Source organism: Leptinotarsa decemlineata, unplaced genomic scaffold, assembly GCF_025532065.1.
Source record: "Leptinotarsa decemlineata unplaced genomic scaffold, Ldec_3_MD MMD2_tig00000133_RagTag_RagTag, whole genome shotgun sequence".
Lineage (NCBI taxonomy): Eukaryota > Metazoa > Arthropoda > Insecta > Coleoptera > Chrysomelidae > Leptinotarsa > Leptinotarsa decemlineata.
Genome location: NW_027412542.1, coordinates 2,843,963 through 2,864,542, shown reverse-complemented (window position 1 = coordinate 2,864,542; position 20,580 = coordinate 2,843,963). Strand labels below are relative to the sequence as shown.

The window sequence follows — 20,580 nt, the reverse complement described above, 5'->3', positions numbered from 1 at the left end:
GCAGACATTTGATTTTTGGTACAAGCATAGACCTTCATGGGCCGCACTTTTCGCAATACTTAGCCCGAGTGACAGACTCAAACCCAGTCTACTACAATCCCACAAAAACGGCAAATTCTGAATATTTTGCTTCGCGTTGGAGATACCGAAATAAGTTATTTAAAAAAGATGCTTTAAAATCGATTTTGACAACACATACCAAATTTCAACTCAAAATTCGATATTTGATTTTTTTGAAATTTTCGTATTCAAGTCTGATTATCAACTGAATGTTCCGAATAAAAAAGCTTCAGAAATGATAAAATAGTCAAAATCAATGAATTAACTGAACTTCAAAATCATTATTTTGTCAAATGTTAGTAAATCAAATTTATTTCATCAGTTCGGACTCCCATTGTCAAATATAATATAAATTGAATTGAAATCCCTGAAAAAAATAAAAGAATAACCGAAGATAACAATTTTATCAAAACAATAAACTGAAATTATAAGGAAATAACATACAAGCTACAACCAGAAACTAAAAAATTAAAATATTAATAAAAGCTGAAAATTAAAAAATATTATTAACAGAAATGATAAATAAGAATAGAAAATAAAAGATTCCAAACCAAGTTACGTCACGTTTCGATTGTTATTATCCACAATCGTCTTCGGGTGATATCTGACTATTTATAGGTCATTCGGGTGCTTTCTCCTTCAGAAAAAACATTTAACGTCGGTCGATATTTGTTTATAACAAATTGTTAAACTAATAAGCAATTAAATAATGAATACAAATTTTTTTTGCCAAACTATTTAAAAGTGTAAATTATGATTTTTAAAAGTAAAATTATTTCTTAACTAATTATTTGTAAAAATGAAATATACAAAAAAAATCGATTTTAAACAATTAAAAATCAAAATTAAGAAAATTTTATTTTTTAAATATTGAATTTCTCTATTTGCTTAAAACAATTTAATATAAACAACAATAAAAATTAATTGGCGCTCCGGGGCGACTTCATTGATTCCATTTAATAAACAAATTACGTAAAAAATTCATATCCTATGTTAATAACTGCCATTGTTTAATGTGTAAACAGACATAGCTAAATATCATTTGAAAAAAAATATCAACAATTTTTAGTTATTTAATTTTGCAATAGTTATAAGAAATCATAATTAACAAATTAATAAATTTTTATGAACTTCAATCGCAGAATCGTATGAAGTATATATATATATATATATATATATATATATATATATATATATATATATATATATATATATATATCAAAAGGGCTCCACCAACTTTAAAATTTATAGACCAATTATTTATACCTTTTATCCCATTATTCATGCCAACGGAGATTGGAAAAAATTTGTTAGTTAACAATTGAATAACTTTTTGAAAAATGGTGATAAAACTTTTTTTCTACGGGACTCGATTCATTCGAGTGTTAAGAATATACTAGATTTGTTTCAAATTTTTAAAATGACATTTTATGTTATAAAAAAAATATTTTTTTTGATAAACTCTTCTTAGCGGCAGCGCGCGTATGCCGTAACAGCCGCGCGGAACCCTATTTTCAATGTCAAATTAAAATTATAAATAATAGAGATAGAGTTTCGGGAGTTGGGATTTTTTTATAGGAAATTTCCTCCTCTTTAACGAGCTTTTTTCAAAATTGCTTAAATATTAATATTTTTTGAGGTAATAACGAAAAACTAAATACCATTTTTTTATTCTTATTTAATAACAATTTTTTACCTGCACCAAAATCCTTCAAAAACATTTTTCTAGAGGTGATTCCTAATCGAATGAGCTATCGCTCATATTTTTAGGACCTTTATCCCTATTTTTCATGTTTTTGAACTTGTTGATCAGACTAAGGGGCGTTTTTATTCTAAATGTGTCGCACTGTATATACTGACGTACGCCGTCTCTGACGTACGCCGGAAAAAAAAAATTTTACCAGGAAATTTGCGGAAGCTAATGAAAAAGCATCAAGAGTATCGATGACCAAGGTAATGAAATCTCATCAGATCTAGGAAAAGCTGAATATCTCAATAAATTTTTTGTTTAGGTGGGAACGCTCATGGCCCAAAAAATTGATACCATAACCTCTCCGCGGGAAGTAAATCCTCATATAAGGGATTCGCTATTTCTCAATCCAGTAACAAGTAATGAAATAATCTCCACTAACTATTTCTACCTTAAAAAATAACACATCGGCAGGTCCTAATCGTATCTAGGTTTATTTGATAAAAAAATTCAACAAACACCTATCGAATCCCTTATCACATATAATAAATTTATGCTTCCTAACCAGTGTTATACCTGGTGCTTGGAAAGAATCAATAACTACGCCAATTTTCGAAGCAGGTAATAGGAACCTTGCTACGAATTATCGGCCTATTACAGTTATAAATAACTTTGCAAAAATATTCGAGAAAGTGTTGAAAGTACGCCTCATGCGATTCCTAGAATCCAATAATATTTTATTGAGTTCGCAATTTGGTTTCCGAGAAGGCTTTTCCACAAAGCAGACTATATTCCAATTGGTGAAAGACGTCTTGGCTAATCTTAATGACAATAATAAGTGCCTAACAATATTTCTAGACCTGGCCAAGGCATTCGACACCGTGGATCACAAAATATTATTACAGAGATTGGAAAGATCGGGGATAAGAGGCACAGTACTTAATTTATTTGAAAATTATCTCCAGGATAGAACTCAGAGAGTGAAAATCAAACACTGTTATAGCAACCCCCTTCCAATCATCATAGGCGTATTGCAAGGAACAGTAATGGGGCCCATACTCTTCCTAATTTATATTAACAATATTGGAGTACTGAGAAACACCGAAAGCTCAGTAATCTCATATGCTGATGACACAGCGATCATGTTTTTTGGAGATTCTTGGACAAAAGTGTACGAACAAGCCGAACGAGAGTTAAGTATATATTTCGATTGCATTGATGGCAGTCTTTTAACCATAAATACCGATAAAACAAAATTTATCACATTCAGTGCTGATATTAGAGACCAACCAGAGTTTGAGGGAATCACAGTAAAAAAAGGAACTTGTGACCATATACACTGTACATGTCGAACTATAAAAAAAATTGATGAAATCAAATATCTGGGTGTAATCTTAGACCAACACCTTCGATGGTCTGAGCATGTATCATATACAATTCTGAGACTTCGCAAACTTATATGTAGATTTTATCAGCTGAGAGATATTTTGAGCAGGAGGACCATTATGATGGTGTATAATGCACTAGCAGAGTCCATTATACGTTACTGTGTCATTATTTGGGGGGTATCAAAACACAATAATAAAGATTATACTTAAAAAATCAAAACTATTTTCCACAAATGAATTATATCGTGAAGCTAACTTACTGAATCTTAAACAAATTTATATATACCAATGTATACATTGGATAATGAAAACCAAAACCTACACATATACTAGTCATTCCTACAATACGAGGTCTATTTCTAATAATCTAGTGTCTGTTCCTTTTTATAAAAAGTCTCTATCACAAAGATTCATAACTTATTTTGGCCCAAAACTTCTCAACATGGTTCTCGAGTACATACGAAAAATCAAATCGAAACTTAAACTCTCTATAGAATTGAAAAAATTCATTGAAGAGAATTATGTCAAGCTTGGAAACATTGTTTACTGATATACATGTTATGCATTAAATCACTGTGAAAAACAGGTCGTTATCACCACACGTAGTATTTGCAACAACAATTTTCTCTCTCTCTCTATGATCGTACTTTCTTCTTTCCCTTCTTTTTCTTTTTTGATTGTATCTACCAACCAATATTATTATTAGGTATTCAATCATTTAAATTTAATTTAAGATTTTTTTTATTTTTATATTTTGAAAAATGACTCTCTAGCACAAGGTGAGTTGTAATACAAGCCATTGGCTTAGATAATGCACCTAGTGCAAACCATAAAATTATCTTGTAAATATGTCTAAATAAATATGTCTATGTCTATGTTTAATCATTATATATTTCAATTCATCAATCATTGCAATACTCTCCATCCATTAATGAAATGAATGAAATCATTATCTTGCCCGTACCTGGATGCACTGTTAACAAAAAAAAAATAGAACAAATGTTTCGAAGTTCGAAAAATCCTCTTGGGTTATTTGAATTCGAACAACTAAGCGGAAACACTTCGAAAATAAAAGTAAATAAGGTACATCTGAGTAGGGTTCGGAACAATTTAATTCTGAATCCACCGACCGTGTTTACGCTTTTCCTGACATCCAATCACCTCGAAGGAAATGAATATTACACTCCAATAGGGCAGCTGAGCTTTCTCTTAGAGAGAATTCAACCCAGACTAGTTCGGTAACGCTCCTAACTGGGGTCATGTTCCTGTGACCTATTCTTTCCAGAGCCGTGGTCACGTAAACATTTGCCTTTCATTCCGTGTCGATATCAGACAAGTGGGAACAAAATTGTACGGGGTAGGTTGAGAAAGGTAAATAACACAAGTCTGCAAAAAATATTGAGAGCTGTTTTGTTTTTTTTTTGCGTAATTGTTATTTTTTTGGTGTGCTGAATCCGAAAGTGACTCATTTTGTCATAGAACGTCACGTTTTCTGACAATGTAGGTATCTATTTTAATATGTGTGATTGATGACTTGTTGACTTTATGGAAATTTATGATCACATGATAAGGTACCAATTTCCCTAATAGAAAAAAATAATATCATGTAAAACTCACAAAACACTTATGAGTTAATTATACCCAAACTGCCGAGAACACAATATAGTCAAGTACAGTAGCATCAATCACTCAGGTAAACTTTCAGAAAATATTCAAAATTATTTCTCTAAATACAAAATATCAACAGCTTTCACAAATAATAATAATTCAGGTAGAACCCTGTTTAATGCAAATGCAACCCAAACAGGATAGAATGAAAAAAATAGGTATATATAGAATAGAGTGTGGCGAATGCTCTGCAGTATATACAGGTCAAACCGGTAGAAATTTTGACATAAGACTGCGTGAACACGTCTGTTTAGAAAAAAAATCTGCAATGTATAAAAATCTTCAAGAATCAAACCACAAGATGAATGAAGATAACCTTAAAATCCTACACAAATGTAATAAAGGAAAAAAAATAATTTGTTGGAAGCCATGGAAATGAACAAATCAATTAAAAACCAGAAACATATACCCCTGAACGAGCAACTCTATTTATGTAGGTCTCCTCTCTTGAATTTATGAGTTTAACATCTGTCTCTCAAATATCTGTCCTTGCAGCATACCTGGAAAGTCTAATATAAACGATATTTCAAACTTCAGATTTCAGTTTTATATTTGACAATGGGGTCAAACCCGAAACCGGTCGTATAAATAAAATCTAACAGTGGTATTTAGACAGAAGTGTTTTTTATTCATTTTATTTAAGTATCTATTTTGAAATAGTTATCACATTGAAATAAAAGATGAATGACTTAATTGTTTTTTTATATCCATAATTGCGCAACAAAACTATTTTTTATATGCATTGAGTGGTAAGCACTAAACACAGTTCTTTTTTGCAGTGAGACTACTTTTGGTACATTTTCGTTTGTAGGAAGCATCTGGAAAAATTACTGGAGTTTAATCCTAACAGCAAACCGTTATTTTTAACACCTCGACACGTGTTTCAATCACCGAGTGATCATCTTAAAGAGGAAGACTAAACTAAATTACATACAACATTGTCCTTATTTATACCCTAGATACCTCTGCCAGGTACCTTGATTGTCTTAAATTAATTTTATATGTTGCCTTATCTACTACTCTACAATTAATTTTACACATTTCTTTATCTAACAGTCAGGTAAATCTGATAATAAAATATTATTTCAAGAAGCTATACAGTATACTATTAGGTATTGCTCCACCTTCGTTATTCATAATGTTATTATGTTCGCTTATTTCTACCCTCTCGTAGGCATCTAGATGCCTGTTGTTGTTAACTTGTCTAATCTTAATGAACTAAAGTCTATGGAATGGTTTTGTTGCAAAATATGATGGGCGACTGCTGATTTTTCTGGTCTTCCATATTTTGGGTGTGCTAAGGGTTCCTTATATCTTATTTCAATAGATCTTTCAGTCTGTACATAATATTTTGCATTTAATTTCGTAAATTTCACACTTTTTCGAATTCTAGTTTTAAATACTACCTTCATACCTAGTTCCTTGAAAATCTTTCCAAAGTTCTTCGTATATTGGTGTTATGGAACTGAGATATATTTGTCTTGATTTTCGTCTTTTCTAAAAGTCGAGATTTCGTTCATTTTCAACCTAAACTTTTTTTTTCTTAAATCATCTACAATACCCTTCGAGAAACCGTTACTGACTGCAATTTCCTGTATTGTGAACCTCTCATGTGTAAGAGGAAATGTCAAAAGACGATGTACTAGAAAATTCAGCCCAGCACGTTTGTGCTGTCCATAGTGATGTGAACTGTCAGGAATATATCTGTAAGTGCTTGCTTCCTCCCCTAATACGTCGCGTCGTAATGTAGCTTTCCCCATTGGCTCCTCATTACCAAAACGACAAGAAATGGAAGTTGTCTCTTATTTTCTAACTCATATCCATTGATGGATATCTGTTATTTAAAGAAGAAACAAAGTCCTCAATATTCGATTTTTTTTAATCGAATATCGCAAAAACATCATCTACATACCTCAACCATATCCTAGGAAAGTATTCTGATTTTTCTTTGGTTTCCATTTCGAATTTGCTAATGAACAAGTTTGCCAGGTAGGCGGACAAGGTGTTACCCATAGCGGTTCTCTCCTGTTGTTCATAAAAGCAACCTTCTACCTTCTACCTTTTTAAGGTATGAACATCTAAGGTATAAATAAGGACAATATTTTATGTAATTTAGTTTAATTTTTCTGGAGAAAAGAAAATTGAAAGTTTCTATGTTGTCTGCCTTTTTTATTTGCAACTAACGTTACTGCAGTTTCGTTCTATGAGGAAATTTTTAAAATTATACATTAATGTACAATGTCTTTATAAGATGAAACTGCAACAACGTCAGTTACAAATAAAAGTGGTGAAAAACATATAAAGTTTCAATTTTCTTTTCTTCATTAGGAATTCTTACCACCTAGTAACGGCTACATCCATCAATATATTTAATCGTTCTCTTGAAGATTATTACTTGGTGATTGAAAAACGTGTCGAGGTGTTAAAAAAATAACAGTTTGGTGTTGGGAAAAACCAGATTAACATCTGTTGTAATTTTCTTTCTATCAATGGATTCTATTATGTTATATCAAGCCTGATAGTTTGCTCTTACGGTTGATTTTCCGAAAGGTTATTAGTCTCTTGTATATAATTTTTTCAAAAACTATGCTGATGTTGGGAAGAAGTGCGATTGGTCTGTAATTGTTGAAATCATTTTTGTCAGGTTTAAAAATCTGTTTTAGAATCTGTTTTTTCCCGTTAACCAGCTGTCGCACCCCTACGAACGACAACCCTCAGAAGTCTAAACTTGTGCGAGCTGGGGATTAACGAGGTCTTACCTTTTAACGTGTGATTCCTAACACGGTTATTCATATATGGCTCTCATATATGTTATTTTTGAATTATCTGGAAAATATTCGATGAGAAAGATATGTTAATCATATATGATGAAGGTTCACAAATCTCACATGCTACGTGTTTCAATAATTTGACAGGGATTCCATCTTCGCCTACAGATTCGGTGTTCTTCCGCTTTTTGAAACTGTCATACTTATATTTCTTTCGAATCAACAGGGACAAAAAATGCTTTGTTGGTAAGCGGAGGGAGTTAGAAACGCACTTGAATACTTTTCATTTAACATCTTTGGACAATTTTGAATTATATTGTTGACTTTGCAAAGTGCTTTCTTTTTGTCATTTTCATTTGGAAAAAATTCATCACCACCGGTATAGTTCTTCACTTGTATAGTTCCATACTGCCTTGGGCTTGTTGAAAGACGATTGGAACTATTCAGTAATGGACATTTTTTTGCTTGCTGCACTGATTTTTCAAGTATTGTGCAGTTTTTCATATGCTCCTTTAGATGTGGTGTCATTTCTCTGAAGTTTGTATAGTTGCTTCTTACGTTGACTAGACGTCTTATTCCCTAGTATAGAATAAAAAAATAGTTCACTTGACATTATACGCTTCATATTCATAGCAAGTCACAAAATGAAAATATCAAAGAATATTTTGTTTATAAAAACAAAAAATATATATTGAGAATCTCTCGACTGGAATCATGGTCCTATTCGTTGATTCCAATCAACTAGCTGGTAGAATACAAATTTCATAATTAAAAAACTGTTTGAATTAAATGCAAGTGAAATTTTACCACTATGTTTTGTAGGAATCCTGTGACTGATATCTGATTCAATTCCATAACGAATGTTTGCAATACAAACTGAATAGAAAAAAGTGTTTTTTGCATAATTCAGTGTTCATATTAAAGTATTTATGGTGGCAATTGCCTGGTGGCCGAAGGCTTTACAGATAACGGCCCAAGCGAAGCTCTCTGGCTTACAGAGACAGGTTTGTCTGGCTATCAGTGGTGCCATCAGTACCACATCGTCAGCGGCCATGGCGATCCTTTTAGATCTACCTCTTCTCCATTTTTCTGGAGAGAGATGCTAGATGGACTGCAAACAGACTTGTGCACATTGCTAATCGCACAAATCAATTGAATGCAGAGTGCAACAGACTGTTGGTTGACACTGGAAGTCACAGCATACTGGAAATGATCTCTGAGTTTATGCTTCCAACTGTCAACTACGAATTGCCTTATAAAGTAAACACCTTCCGGTTCTGATGCATGTGTTTTTAGTCGCAGACCCAGGACAGAGATAGCTACCTGCCTAGGAACCTATGCGACTATATTTCAAGCGGAAATTCACGCTATTGAATTGTGTGCGGAGAGATTGGAATAATCCAACCTCATTCGGACAGTCATGCGGCGTTGAAAGCTCTTGGCTTCTACCGAGCAACGTCTAAATTGGTAGCAAATTGCCAAAAACGATTCTCCTCGATAGAAAGACTCAACAGATTGTCTCTGGTCTAGATTTCTGGCCATACTGGCTTAGAAGGGAATAAGGCTGCTGACTCCCTTGTAAAGGAGGGTGCTGCAAGTAGCTTCACCGGACTAGAAGCAGTCATTGGCATCGCTTTAGGCTTTGCAAAACAAACATTAAATACCTGAATAGCAAGAAGATTCATGGACTTCTGGCAGAATCTTCCAGGATTGGCTCACTCCAAGGCATTTATTCACCCTTCGAAGCTTGATACCAAACAGTTGTTGGATGAACTACGATGTCTAACAAGCCTTCTTACAGGCCACTGTCATTTGAATCATCATATGCAGAGACTCGGACTGTCGGAAGACACTGTGTGTCGCCTCTGTTTGGAAAATGATGAAACATTAGAGTACATGCTCTGTGCCTGTCCCGCTGGGGACCGAATTAGGTTTTCAGAGTTCGGCAGAGCCGTACTCTTGCCATCTGACCTGAAAGACCACTCACCATACAAACTAATCTCCTTCGTTAAGAAGCTGGGTTTATTTTGTCGAGTGTGAATCGGTGTGAGCCACAATAAACCCTTGCGGGTTGCGGTGGATGGTCGAATAGACCCACTCACTTTAGACCTAACCCAACCTACTTTTTTGAAATTGATTACTACCTTTCTTCGGAAGATTCGCACATTTTTTTGTTTGTAGATGGAAAAGTAGAAAGCCAAAACCTTTCTTTCCTAATAATATCACTGATAAATAATAACAATTAGTGGAACAAGAATCATTTCCCTAAACAACTGTAGAGAGATTTAACGGTTAACCAATTAGGAAGCGAAAAAAGTGAACACCTTGGCTAAGAAAACCGAGTTTTATTATTTTTTTCACATAGGTGAATCGAATATGTGGTGGCATATTATGAGAGTTTGCCAGCCCACATGTGAAAAAACAAAATCACTTCGTTTCTCATATCCTCATCACTTGTATATATTATTAGCATCCTTTCGGGATGAGATAGAGAATACCTGAAATAAAATCTATTTTCGAATTGGATCAACCGACTAGGTATAAATCATTCGGAGCAATTTGACTAATTTTAAAATCAAGAAGGTTATGAATAGCTTCGTAATGCTGTTTTATTGGAAGAGTGCGAGAAAAAAATGAGTGCGCCAATTCGGGCTCGAACATGGAAATTGTGATTTATTTTCGAATAGAAATTGAGCGAGTCACTTACTAATAGTCGAACAAATTGCACTTTCAGTTTCGTACGTGAGATTATGACTTCATGTGTTTCTCACTTTTTGGATGAGTATTTGTCAAAGCCAGCCACTCCTGATATGCTTTATATATGGCGATAAATCAATCTGAGTTTCGTATACGTTTGTGCTTTCCATAATTTATGATTGTGAACATGATCTGTAATACGGGTGATTTGTTCAAAAAAAATTCCGTCATCTATCTCATTATTGACATTTATCGGTTTTTGCTATTGTGAAATAAAAAAGGTTTTTATAGCATATATGGAAGTCCAATTACTTTTACCACGTAAAAGCTCACACCATTTATCACAATCAGGTAATGGAGTATTGTAAGACATAGGAAAATATAAATACAATCAAGTTTCATTATTCATCAATGACTTAGCCTTAACTTAGCGATTGGGCGCCATCAGGGAAAAAAAATAAAATGGAAAGGGAGGTCTTGTGACACATCTTTTTGAAGCTCCTGACAAATGCTTGACAACCCTAGAATATAATGTCAATATCTTCAACTACTACAAAATGGCGGAACTTTTAATAATTGCCTGAATACGTTGACATTTAACTATATAATATGAGGTAATAAGCTTGAGGTAAGTTTAGAAGATGCTCGAAATGATTGCCTTGAACTTATTGACATATAAACAGCCTATCCGATATTTCAAGCCGAATATTTTCGAACACAGTAACGTCAATATCTCTACAATTAGTTATTATTCTCCGCCGTATATCCAATACTGAAGCAGCTTCAGTTTCGTACACCTTTTGCTTCAAATATCCCTACAAAAAAATCCAAAGGTGGCAAATCTAGCGAGCGGGCTGGCCATTCTGTAGGACCTCGATGGCCAATTCGAGAAAAGTAGTATCCAAATAGTTTCTTACTTGTCTGGAGAAATGTGGTGATCCTCCATCTGGGTGGAGTACAATATCCGTATTGAATTCATTAGGATTCGCTTCGACGATTTCAGTCAATTTTTTTCTTCCAACGGACGAGAATTGACCATTTTAGAGATTGTTGACGTGTTACCTTTCTACTAGTACAACCGAAAACAAAATGAGAATCTTCTAACTGAACAATGATGTTAATTGTCGTACTGACATTTTTTGACGTTTTTATAAACAAAAGATTACCTACCAAACCTTATCGGGTTGTTACAATTGCAATATGATATATAAAAAGGAATATTTTCAGAAATATCGATATTAATGTGTTTGTCTTCAGGAAATTATTAAATGTTCCGCCATTTTATAGTAGGTGAAGATATTGACTTCATATTCTAGAGTTGTGAAATATTTGTCAGGAGCTTCAAAATGATGTATACAAGACCCCCCTTTATATTCAATTTTTTTTGCAGATGGCGCCTAGTCGCCATCTTGAAAGTTTCATCTATCAATTTCACTTCAAAATAAAGTATTTTTGCATTAATTTCATTATCCCGAAATTCAATTTTTTGAGTTGACCCGTTCAAAAAATAAAAGGGGGGCACATTAAAGAAATGTTACTGGCTGAATAAAATGTCCGCGGTGACTAAAAATAGATATTTTATGGTACCTATATGTTTCAAAACAATATGAAATATAACACGTCATTAAATGTTTCCAGTAACTATCATGATTTCACTGCCAATTTGAATTGAATAATCGCTCGTTGTCAAATATAAAGAGTTAGTGAAAATTGGGCAGTCATGTGAATAAATCAATTACGAATGAAATGTATAAACAATCTGAATGTTCAAATTGAAAGGTGTATATTTTTAGGAGAGATATATTTTTTGGAAAGAAATGTTTTTGCTTTTTATTGATTCATCTTCATATAAAGAAATGTGGGAATCTTACAAGAAAAAGGGAAAGCAATTAATTTCAAAATAAACTGTTTACAATGTGTAGTCCTTGCGAAAAAACTACTACAAAATGGCGGAACTTTTTTAATAATTACCTGAATACATTTGACTACATAATATGTGGTAATAAGTTCCTGATGAATACTTCACAACACTAGAATATGAAGTCAATATCTTTACCTACTACAAAATGGCGGAACATTTAATAATTTCCTGAAGACAAACACATTAATATTGATATTTCTAGAAATATTCCTTTTTGTCTGCCACATGGTAATTCCAACAACCCTATAAGGTTAATTTACTTATTTTTTGTTTATGAAAACGACAAAGAAATGTCAGTACGACAATGAACATCATTGTTCAGTTAGAATATTCTCATTTACTTTTTGGTTTTACTAGAAGTGAGGTACTACATCAACAATCTCTAAAATGGTCAATTCTTGTCTATTGGAGGAAAAAATTGAAGAGATTTATATTTACGGTACGACGCGTAACTTTCACGAGACCGAAAGGATTTTTAATGCACGTTTTCCGAATCACCCTATCTGCAGAAAATATTTGATTGAACTTGTATCCAAATTCACAACTACTGGTAGTGTACATAACAAAAAGCTCCCAGGTCATCCGTCCATTTCGGAAGAACAGCAAGTTCAAATAATTGGTTGAGATGGTAGTAAATCCTGAACAGTCTACTTATTCCGTCGCGAATGTTTGTGAGGTGTCTCCTTCTACTGTGTGGAGACTTTTGAAGAGGAATAGGTATCATCCATACAAAATTAAAATGGTACACCAATTAACTGAAGATGACCCTGATCGAAGAACAGAATTCTGCGAAATCATGAAGGAAACCATTGCAAGGCATCCTACCTGTCTCCACAATATTTGTTTTAGTGACGAATATACATTTTTTTAAACAGCAATGCTCACAGACAAAATTGCCGTTATTGGACTGACACCAACCCTCACGTTTTCCGGGAAACACATACCCAATATCCAGAAAAAAATAACGTTTGGGCAGGAATATTGGGAAATCATATTGTAGAACCTCTATTTATTGATCAAAATTCAACAGGAGAACTGTATTCGAATATGCTGGAAACTACTGTCGACCATCTCATCACTGAAATCGTCGAAGCGAATTCTAATGAATTCGTTATGGATATTGTATTCCAACAAGATGGAGCACCACCTTCAGACTACTTCAGACAAGTAAAAAACTATTTGGATACTACTTTTCCCGGTCGTTGGATTGGCCGTCGAGGTCCTACAGAATGGCCAGCCCGCTCGCCAGATTTGACACCTTTGGACTTTTTTATGGGGCTATTTGAAGCAAAAGGTGTACGAAACTGAACCTGCTTCAATATTGGATATACGGCAGAGAATAATAAATATTTGTAGAATATTGACGTTACTGTGTTCGAAAAGGTTCGGCGTTCAAGGCAACCATTTCGAGTATCTTCTGAACTGACCTCAAGCTCATTACCTAATATTATGTAGTTAAATGTCAATGTATTCAGACAATTATTAAAAGTTCTACCATTTTGTAGTAGCTGAAGATATTGACATTATATTCTAGGGTTATGAAGCATTTGTCAGGTGCTCAAAAATATGTGTCTAAAGACCCCCTTTCTATTTAATTTGTTTTCCAGATGGCGCCCATTCGCCATCTTGAAAGTTTCATCTGTCAATTTCACTTCAAAATGAAGTATTCATGCATTAATTTCATTATCCCAAATTTCAATTTTTTGAGGTGACCCGTTCAAAAAATGAGACGGGGGGGACATTAAAAAAAGGCACGTATAAGAGAAAACACTCAATACGTTCATAAATACAGCATTTGGTCACGGAATAGGTCGAATCCACCCATGTCATCGATGACAGTACGTAAATAATATTCATTCGCTTATTTGAATAAATTCCAGCCTCAGGAATCTTATTCAAATTCGTATATTTCAGCGTTCATAAAAAAAGTATTCGTTTCGAAAGTATTTTTCTTTCGTGTGATTAAATATTTATATGAAAATAGCTGTTTCGAAAGGGCTTTTTCTTCCAGTTCGTGTCTGAAAGTTAGTTCTTTGCAAGATCTACACATCTCTGTAGAAAGTTACTACCAACTTCAGAAATTGATTGCTTCCTTCCTTTCGTTGGAACGTTCCTACATTTGTCGCATCAAGATAGAGGAGTAGAAGGTAAAACACTGTTTTCTATGATATCCATCGAAGAAGTTGATGAATAAGAATAATAAGCGAAGGAAAAACTCCGAATGAACTAGAATTTTGTCCAATTCTGAAGATGAAGGTAAAATTATCATATACAAGTTATTGATAAATAGATCATTTTTCTTTCTGAAATACTTTCAATTTATGTAGCAGTTTCACGGAATGAACTGAAAAGTCTACCATTTCACCATAACAATTATCATATTTTTCAGATTGTGGAAAATAAAAATTCTCAAAGGAGGTCGACAAAAATCTCCACCGAATAAAATTTCAATTCATTTGTGACCATTCGTCTTCATGAAACGGTTGTGAGTAAGCGACTTGTGGATGAATTAATCTAACATTTTATAAAACGTACAGCGTGAAAATGTCTCAAGAGAAACGAGTTTCCGGCCAAAATTACGTTTGTGGTAATGGAGAGATCGACCTGCTTGAAGCAAAGATGACGAATGATTCGGGAAATGGATGTAAAAATTCGCACACCGTGGACCGCAAGAAATCCTGATGAGTTTTGGGTCATTCATCAGAATTATATTTCAATCTTTATACACAGTTATACTAGAAATGACTATGAACGTTCTCTCATGTTCAGGAGGTCAAAATGAGGTTTTGCAACGTATTGAAGGTTTTTATAAATTTTTTTATTCTTTTCTTCAAACAGATTGCAGATTTATTTCTGACATAAACTTCCACATTTTTCATTTGGAGTAACCATATGCCATTTATTTTTAACGTATTTGTTCTAATAATATAATAACAACAATACCATAATAATTTTGTTTTATATACTTCATATAGGTGATTGGGAACCGACTATTGCCATTTCTGATAATTCGGCTGCTATATCCCAAAACGAAAAACGGTAATATGAGCACATCGTGTACATGGACTATTCAAAAAATAAGATGAATGTTCGCAGACGACGTACATTCGAATAGCGATTATTGTTTTTTTTTGAGTTGGTACACTTGTCTCGACCATATGTTGATAATTTCAGTTGTTTAGCGTGTTTACTTTGTTGGTAAGAGACATAAAAGTTAGAAGGTTCAATTCTCGCCCCGCTACTCTTTATTATCTACACATCTGACTTCTCCAAGGTTCTTAAGTTATTCAACATTCATACATATGCAGACGACACTAACTTTTATATCAATAATGATATAAAAAATCTTGTTCAGATTTAGCAGCAATACTGCCTAAACCTTAATCCTTGTAAATCATCTTTAATAATTATTGGAAAAGCCAAAGATCGTGAAAAGGCCATAGATATTATCAAATTGTATATTGATGGACATTCTGTGGAATTGACTGACAAAATAAAATGCTTAAGACTTCATATAGACTACAACCTCTGACTTTTTTTTTTATTTAAGCCTCAACCGCCAGGGGTTATTGGCTTCACAGTAATTTACATAATACGTTTTTTATATACTACATTGACAATAAGTGAATCAGAAGTAACTAGTAACTCATATTTTATGTAGAAAATTGATGTCTTTCAGAAATTTTAATAGTTTATCGTTTGACTGACCATTCAGTAATACTTTTAGATCTTCTGTCATTCCATTTGCTAATCTCTTATCTGCACACACACACACACACACACACCGATTTTGGACGGCCGACTTTGTACCGGTCGTCCAAATTCCAATAGTGAACCACATGTGGGAACGGGACCTGGCACACACGCCGACCGGTGATCGTCGCCGGTAAAATATCGGTGAGCAGCCGTCCACTGCCAATGTATCGCCGGCAGTACCGGGAAGTAGTGGAGTACATGACTAAATACACTCTTGCATACTCACCGGTTTTTTATTGACCATTCCAGTCTCGAATGCTCGGTGAAATTGTTGTTACTACGCATTAACTTCGTTTTGGTAGTGCGTGCTAATTACGACAACAAAGCAACTGATTGTTTGACCGATAAAAATCCGGTGAGTGTGCAAGCACTTGCTACCAATAAAATATCGGCCGATTTTATACTGGCCGTCCAAAATCGGTGTGTGTGCAACTAGCGTTAGGCGTGTGTGTCCAATTCGTAGTTTGGACAATGTTGTCTGAATGTTTCTCTTCTGAGGTAGATTGCTCCATGGTAGTACTGTTGATTTTATTTCTGAAAGTTTCTCTTTAGATATATTCCATTCTGTCTGCCACTTGGATATTACGCCTTTCCTGATGTGCGGTTTTAGATTGTTACAGTAAATGTATGAGGAATGTTATGGAGGTTTATGTATTGCAACGCTTCAAAAATTGCTGTCAATTCTGCGGTGTAGATAGAGGTTGACGATGGTAGTTTGAATTTTGCATTGAATTCATTTGTGGTGAAAGCGGTGCCAACGCCGTTATTGGAACAAGAGGCGTCTGTGAAGATGAGCTGGTGGGTTCGAAATGGTTGCATAGTTTCTGTGAATAGTTTTTTGAGAATTGTGGAATGCATTTGGGATTTTTTGTGGCTATTTAAGGTAATGTTACTTAAAGGAAGGCGGAAAGTCCATGGAGGGGGATAATCGATTTCGGATAAATGAGCGGTTTTGGGTATGGTCAAATTGAGGTTAGATGAAATTCGATTCAGACGTTCGTAAAACGGAAAATCAGTTTTTCTTCGGTGGTTGTAGGTTTCTTGAAATCTTTTTGCAAAAACATTTCTGTGGACTGGTTTGTTGGGATAGGCTGAGATTTTAGAAGCTTACATCATCGCTAAATATTTTCGGCGCTCTGCTAATGGTGGTTCTCCTGCTTCGCAAAGAATGCTCTCGATCGGGCTTGTACAGTATGCTCCCAGTGCTATTCTCATAGCTGTATTATGAATCGTGTCTAGCTTCTTCAGTGTGCATTTACTGGCGGAATCATAAACTATAAATCCGTAATCCAATTTAGATCTGATCAACGTTTTGTAAATCTGATTCAAGGTGAAAAAGTCTGCTCCCCATTCTGTGTGGGAGATGGATTTCATTATATTAAGACTAGCTTGACATGAGAGACGGAGATTGCTGATGTGTGATTTCCATGAAAGTTTGCGATCGAAAGTCATTCCTAAGAAGCGTTTCTCCTCTATGTATTCAAGAGGGATATTATTCAGTTTCAGAACAGGGTGGAGGTAATTTCTTTTTTCAGAAAAATGGATGTTTTTGGTTTTCTCGATTGAGAATCGGAGTCCAGTTTTCTTGCTCCATATCTCGATATTGTCCAGTGCTTTCTGAAGAAGGTTACTAATTGACGATACATTTTTTTTCCCTTGCATATACCACCAAATCATCGGCATAGAGCATTGCTTTAACTGGTAGTTGACATTTTTGAATTAGTCCATTTATGGCAATTAATGAAAGTGTTGCACTCAGATTGGAGCCTTGAGGAGTTCCATTTTGTTGTACTTTTGGTTTGGATAAATTTCCATCAATTCAGACTTGAAAATTCGGGTTTTGAGAAAATTGTTTATGAATCTTAAAATATTGCCATTAATGTGCCATTTTTCAAAGGTCCTCAGTATATCGTAATGCCATGCAGTATCCAATGCCTTAATAATATCAAGAAATATTGCAATGCATTCTTGCTTATAAGAAAATGATTCGTGAATGTCGGATTCCAAAGATATTGAGTTATCTAGAGTGGAACGATGTTTCCGGAATCCGCATTGCTCTGATGCTAATACATTTTGTTTCTCCAAATACCATCCTAGTTTTCTGTTGATAATTTTTTCCATGATTCTGCACATACTACAGGTTAATGAGATCGATCTATATGTTTCAGGGGAGTGTCTAGTTTTTCCATGTTTAGGTATCGGAATGGTAATTGATTTATGCCATAGTTCTGGAAATGAATCTGTTTGCCATACTGTATGAATTTAATAGTATTTCTTTGCCGCTCTTGGGTAGGCTCTTAATGAAAATGACTGGGATATCATCGGGGGAGGAATTTTTGGTGTTGTTCAATGCGTCGACTAGTTCGTCCATCGTTAATGGTAGGTTGAGAGGGGAGGGAGTGTCTATGAATTTTATACCTTCGGTTTCAGTGACGTATTTATCCACAAGAAAATCAGTACTCAGAACAGAGTCACTGGAAGATTCCCTATAGTACTCAGCCAGTGCCTCTGCGATTTCAATTGAATGAGATATGCTGGTATTGTTCCAATTCAGGTAAGGAATTATTTTGGGTATTTTCATTCCTTTTTTCCTCCTGATCATGTTCCATGAGGTGGAAGGAGGTGTAGTGCTGTTGAGTTCTGAGGTGAATTTTCGCCAAGATTCTCGTCGACTTTTTTTGAATATGTAGCGGGATTTTGCACGAAGTCTCTTGTACTCTATTTGATTTTCTATAGTTCTCTGTCTTCTATATTTATTAAATGCTTTTTTAGCTTGTTTTAGTGCGTTTTTACAGTCATCATTTCACCAGGGTATCGCAGGCCGTTTTCTATTATATGATGTTTTTCCGACAGCTTGTTCTGCGCTTTGTATTATTATATTTGAAAATTCTTTTAGAAAATCGTTTACATTAGGGAATTTCAGATGATCAAATCTTTTATATTTTTCGACAGTTAGTGCTGAATACAATTCTCAATTAGCCTCCCTCAAACGCCATTTTGAACTTGCGATATGAGGTTGTGTGAACGGTATTGCTGATACGTATAGGAAAGTGGTCGCTGTTATATAGATATGGAAGAACTTCCCAGGAAAGGTTGGTGGCTGTTGAAGGGTCGCATAATGTGAGATCTATTGCGGTTGTCTCTCCGGAAGCAGAATTGAAACGTGTGCCTTGTTCATCGTTAAGAAGAACAAGATTGAAAGTATCTATTGCCATTCATAGCTCTCATCACAGATATATCATCAGCTCTTAATGAAAATAAACCATGCCTATGCGTATTCATCGACTTGTCGGAGGCATTCGACACAGTTGACCATGACCTTCTATTGAAATCCTTGGAGGATATTGGTATAAGAGGCAAAACTTTGAATTTGTTCAGAAGTTACCTCACTGATAGATTCCAGTGTGTGAGAATTGATGACGTGTTGAGTGACACGCGAAAAACTGTTATTGGGGTTCCCCAAGGCACGGTTTTAGGACCAATCCTTTTCAACATATATGTGAATGGACTGTACTCTATCGAAAGCAAAGGTAAAATATTAGGTTTTGCAGACGATACGGCTATTTTCTACAAGGCGAATGGCTGGGAGGAACTGAAAAGTATTGTTGAAACTGCTCTCGGATCAATAAAAAATTGGCTTGAACATCGATTGTTGACAGTAAATTTCAATAAAACTCATTATCTACCCTTCAGTTGCAATAATTTCAGTAATCCTTCTTTTTCACAATTGAAGATTGGACAACATGTAATACTTCCCGAATCAAAAGTGAAATATCTAGGTGTGATAATTGACTCACATCTCAAGTGGAAGGAACATATTCAATATATCTGTAATAAGTTACGTTGTATACTATACAAATTCAAATATTTGTTGAAAATACTGACATACTCTGATCTCAAAATTCTATATCACGCACTCGTGGCGAGTCATCTGAGCTATGGAATCGCTTGCTGGGGTGGAACATTCCATATACACCTTCGTCCACTTGAGATGCTCCAAAACAGGTTCCTGAAATTGATGCTATCAAAACCACCACATTATTCAACAGAATCATTGTATTCCGAAGCTAAAGTTTTCAATATCCGCCAACTGTTTTACTATAATATTGTCATAGCTTATTACAAGAACAGATGTTTCACTCTTCCGACTCACTTATACAACACCCGTAAAAAAAATAACCACGTTATTCCTTAAACGCAAAAATCAATTTTACAGCATTCATACAATTACCTTGCTCCTAAGCTGTTCAATACTATTCCCGACGAAATGCGCAGTGTCACAATTATTCATTTGTTCAAGAAAAAATTAGGATTATTCATATTATCTCAACCAAGAAATTTTTTTGCTGAACTTGTTGACAAAAAAAATATTTGGAATTTGTGTGTTATGTTTGTTATATACCTGAACCCATATGATGCATATGTTTGCATGTACATCATTAACATCAATTCATTTAAGTATAAAGCAGTTTCATAATATAATGTATAATGCGCGTTATTTTTTTTGAATATTTTTACAACAGTACCTATTATGAAATGAAAAATATCCCCCTTCTGATCGTTCACCTTCTAGGTTTACAATTTGGTCATTTTATAGCCCTAACATTATTTAAAAAAAAGTGTCTGTATGTA

The 20,580-nt window shown here is 34.4% G+C and overlaps 1 protein-coding gene across 1 annotated transcript in view; it reads left to right on the top strand.

Annotated features, from left to right (window-relative positions):
* dnc (phosphodiesterase dunce) overlaps window positions 1-20,580 on the top strand; it is a 768,665-nt gene that overhangs the window by 74,084 nt on the left and 674,001 nt on the right. The gene's annotated exons all lie outside the window — the stretch shown is intronic.